This window comes from Rhincodon typus, chromosome 37, assembly GCF_021869965.1.
Source record: "Rhincodon typus isolate 14 chromosome 37, sRhiTyp1.1, whole genome shotgun sequence".
NCBI lineage: Eukaryota > Metazoa > Chordata > Chondrichthyes > Orectolobiformes > Rhincodontidae > Rhincodon > Rhincodon typus.
The window spans coordinates 11933098-11938035 of NC_063368.1; the positions used below are offsets into that span (position 1 = coordinate 11933098).

The following is a 4938-nucleotide window of genomic DNA, read 5'->3' on the forward strand; positions in this document are numbered from 1 at the left end:
TCACTGCCTCCTATCTCTATCAGTCTTTGGTGAGTGTTGTCTCTGTGTGCTTAAAACTAAGTGTACTATGTTGGAGTAAACTGATTTCCTTGTTTCTAATTAACTTTATAATCTTATAGATTGAGCTTTGTTACTCTTTCTAATTCAAAATATATGAATAAATGTGATGTTACCATAACAATGGGATATGATACTGATGTACTATAAGTCTGGCCCTAGTTACCTTCAGTGATTATATACAGGATCATGTTTTCTTGGTGTTATTTTACAATTTGCTGTTGAAACTTGATAGGATTTCTTTTGATGTGAATTGGGACAACCATATTCTGGGAATGGAGACATGAGTTTCATTCTCCTCCATATTGCAGACAGTATATCTTGTAGAGCTAAAGTTTGCAGCATATCTAGTCCCATTGATCTTGAGTTTGCAGCAAACTTACTCCCTCCTGGTTGGTAATGACAACAATGTCTGTCTGATGTCTGATTTTCACTTTAGCCCTGATGGTAAAATGTAGTGCCTTGCAGTTGCCCTACCCTGTGTACGTCCTGTACACCAGCTCCTGGCATTTCCTTAAACCCTACTCAATCACTGAGTTCATCCAATTCTGGAGGTTAGTGAGTGGAAACATGAATTCAGCATTTCTCTCAGCAGATACTGTGCCAGACACACCTGCACCTCCCCCACCACCCCCGCCCACTGAGCAATTCTCCAGTTTTGAACCAAAATGAAACACATGGTATTTCCATGTTATTAGGAGGAAGCTGGGGTTGTTCTGATGGCTCCTGTTAAAGGATCTGCTGGCCAATTGGACACACTGAAATCTCATATACCAGAGATTTAACATTAATTGTCAGTTTGATTTAAAGGCTAAACTAGTCCTCTACTTCTGAGAACTAGAATTGGGGGCCAGTGATGTGTTTAATGGCATGTAACTTGTCCTTTCTTCCAGATGTCGTACTTTGACCGGGATGATGTTGCTCTCCCCCACTTCTCCCAGTTCTTCGAAGATCAGTCCCAGGAGAAGCAGGAACATGCAGAGAAGCTGCTGAAATTCCAGAATCAGCGTGGAGGCTGAGTCATCCTCCAGGATGTGAAGGTTGGAGTTGGGGGCCTTGGGGGTGGGGGGAATGTGTGTTCTTGTCACTGATGACCTGAAACCACACAAGAATTCCACATCCTGAAGGAATGGAATGTTCTTTGGCACGGCTTCCCTGTTTGATCTGTTGCTTTTGAAGCTAATATAGAAAAAAGCCCTCTAGCCCACCATGTCTATGCTGACCCAACAAACACCAAACCACATTAATCCCATTTTCCTGCACTTGATCCACAGCCTACTATGGCCTGGCATTAAGTACTTGTCCAGCTGCTACTTAAAATGTTGGGGAAGTTGCCTCCACAGCTATCACCCTTTAGGTAGTGCATCCCATATTTCTACCACTCCTCTAGGAAAAGATTTCCTCCAATCCCCTCTAACCTGCTTACCTTCCAAACCAGCATCCTCTAGTCTTTGTCTTCCATGGAAGATACGTTCTTCCCCAAGTACTGTCCAGATTCCCCAATCTTCTATACTTCCATCAGGTAAGCACCTCAGCCTCTTCAAGGAAAATCCCAGTCTATCCAACCTCTTCCTCAATGGAATTTCTATCTTGCAACAACCTAGTGAACCTCACCAGCAGCCCCCTGCAGTACCATCCTGTTATTACTGGTGAGGTCACAAATGGATTAGTGGTGACCAGAACCACAATGCTTCCAAGGTGTAACAAGGCTTGTCCCTACCCAGCACCAACCCCATCCCCCAAATCTCATGAGGGCCAGCAACCTGTAAGTCACCTTCATCCTGTTCACCCTGTCTACCTTTTTTGAAGCTTGAAGGATACATGGTCTTGTGTTTCTTTGTTCCTTTTTAATTGTAAAAACACTGTTGTCCCTTCAATGAATTAAATAGTAGTCATGTTTCGGATCATCCTGCTCAGGCATGTATGAAGCCACCAGCACAGGCCTTCAAACTAGGCCTTGTGGGCCCAATGTACAGACATTACCACTGCACCACATGAGCACTTGGGATCAAGTTGGGAATGTCCTGATCTAACTTTCTCCAGATGGACATGAGTGCAAACAATTTTGTGCAACTTAATCCTTGTCTCCATGATGACCAGTTCCTGAACTTCCTGTTTCAGATCAAGGATAAATGGAGCAACGTCCATTAATAACTGATCTGCCCTTCACCTGGGCTTAAGGGTGAACAGTGGTTCAGTGCCAGGGACACAAGTTTGCTTCCTACCTCTAGTGACTGACCGGTAATTAAATGATCACCCATGTCTAGATGAGTTTCCTCCTGCAGTCCACAGATGGCCAATCCTCCAACCTGCACATGTAAAATGCAGGGCTAAGAGAATAGGGTGGGAGCATCGGAGTGGATGCTCCTGAAAGGGTAGGTGTGGACTCAACAGGCTGTGTGGTCTGATCCCATGCTGAAGGGATTCTCTGATTCTGAAGCTTAACTGTCCTTCTTTCCATTCTCAGAAGCCAGAGAGGGATGAGTGGGGTAACAATCTGCAGGCAATGCAGGTTGCCCTGGATCTGGAGAAGAATGTGAACCAGAGTTTGCTGGATCTACACCAACTCGCCACTGCCCAGACTGACCCTCGTGTAAGCTTCACCACCTCCTATTTCTCATCACTGCTACACCTTCAGGGCAATGCTTCACTGGTTGGTCTGTATGGATTGGAAATGCACTGTTACACTTTGTCCAGATATGACATTGATCACTTCAGATCCATACTGATGATTACAATGTCACAACTGCTCAGCAATGAGGTAAAATACATATTTAGATTATAAACTAGTGGGAGTACTGAGGTGATATTGGCCACTGAATTCTCATTTAGGATCATTGTCCATCACAATACAACTCAGCTCCATTTAACAAACAGCAAGATGAAGCAGCTGAAATGCTGTCGTCCTCACTGGCACAAATTCTCCAGGTGTTAGCTAGATTTTCAGGGCTGTCTAGAGCTACTTTGGCTGAGTCTGTTTTGCTGTGGGAATTCTGAAATTGTCTTGGATAGCATTAATGCACCAAGTTGTAATATTCTCTGTTCCAGCTGTGTGACTTCCTGGAGACTCGCTATTTGGATGAGGAGGTGAAGATCATCAAGCAACTTGGGGACTACATCACCAACCTGAAGCACCTGGGAGCTCCTGAGAAAGGGATGGGAGAGTACCTGTTTGACAGGCTCTCCCTGGAGGACAGCAGTTAGTGTGGCATGGAGTATTGTCTGATTGGTCTTAATGCATTACCCACTTCACCTGGACAATCTGGCCCCTTCCAGGGAGAAGGGTCTTGTAGCAAAGAATGTAATGGCTGTACCAGCTGAATGGAAATGAATAAAATGTATTGATCTTGCTTATTGTCCATCATTCAGAGCACTGGATAACTTGGTAGATATGTCTTGAATTTGAAACAAGTAATTTTTCTGCAATGTGGCTGATTAAATAACTAAGTGGACAATAACACTTCACTGGATCTTCTTATCAACCCCCCCCCCCCACCTCATTGGACAAGGATAAATAGATGAGATTCCTCTGACTGATTGAATCCAAGCTATTATTCTGACCAGAATTGGGGTTAGGGTTTCCAGTCTGTAGGGTTCAAGATGTTTTGTACAACAACCAGTGCATTGCTGGATGTGATTGGGTACAATTTCAGTTAAAAGAACCTGCTTTTCCGTTTTTTGTGAAAGGGGGTTCACCACTTCACAAAAGGAAAGACTAGGCACCTAATTTTGTAAACATCCAACAACCCTGTTTCCATGTTCACGTTGAGTTGGACCTTCAACAGCTTCCTTCTCAGCCTCCACAGACCAAGAGCTATTGCTGAAGTGACAGAAAACCAGAGTTTGAAGACAAACCCCCTATGAGTGAGGGCTGGATTATGTCAACCAGGGTCTAAGGGAAGAGGTCAGTCTTTGGTTTCTATGCAGGTAGGAATGATGCAATCTCAATTTATCTGGCATACCTTACCAATGGTGTTCTACACACTGAGTAAATGTTATTCTAAGCATTGTTACTTTCTCTGCTTTTGGGTGCAGTGTAGTATTCCTGGGAGCTAGTTCAGGGCCAATCCAGAACCAGCCCAAGAGGCCTGTGACCCTTTGCACATGTGCACGCGCACACACACGTTCCATCCATCAGCAGTTGGTCACACTGACTCATTCATTATTCTTTAATGAGTTCAATATGCTGGTCCTCCAGGGGCCCTTGATTGAATACATCATGCTTTTGGGGGCAGTGTGGGGTGGAGAAAGAGAGAGTAAATGCTTTCCCAGAAGCCATCCAAAGCTGTCCCAAAATTGCTCAGATTTTCATTTTTCTTTTCCTTATCCTAGGATTCCCTCGAACAAATTGCCACTTTCAAAACCAATCTTCGAAAAACCAGTCTTCGAGCCTGCCAGCTCAGAGCTAAAGGGAGTTCCAGCCCAAACGTTCACAGCACCCAGGTTCCAGGTGTCAGCTCAAGAAGTTCTCCTGAACTGTATTGGTTTATAATGCAGGGTCTCATTGCCGTCCACAGCAGGACAACAGTGGCCTGGGAATAACACAGCAATGCTCGTGGTTAAATGCAGCCATTTGATTGACTCTTGCTGCTAAAGCCAGCATTTAGTGTCAGATGTTTGCACATTAAGCTGCTACTTTAGTTGCTCTGACCTTCCCATCTACTGCAGGTTTCTCCTGATGCGGTTTGATTTGACCCAGTGATGCTGAACGAACAGTGATTTCTGTTCAAGTTGGGAACAGTGATTTCTGTTCAAGTTGGGAACAGTGTGACTCGGAGAGGAAACCTGGAGATGCTGACTTTCCCGTATGGCTGTTTCCTTTATCTTTCGAGGGGTCAGAGATCATGGGTTAGGGAGGGGGCTATCAGAGACAGCCTGGGG

At 44.6% G+C, this 4938-nt stretch overlaps 1 pseudogene; it reads left to right on the forward strand.

The window, feature by feature from the left end:
- Positions 1–3407, forward strand: part of LOC109917202 — a 7930-nt pseudogene extending 4523 nt beyond the window's left edge.
- The last annotated feature ends 1531 nt before the right edge of the window (positions 3408–4938 follow it).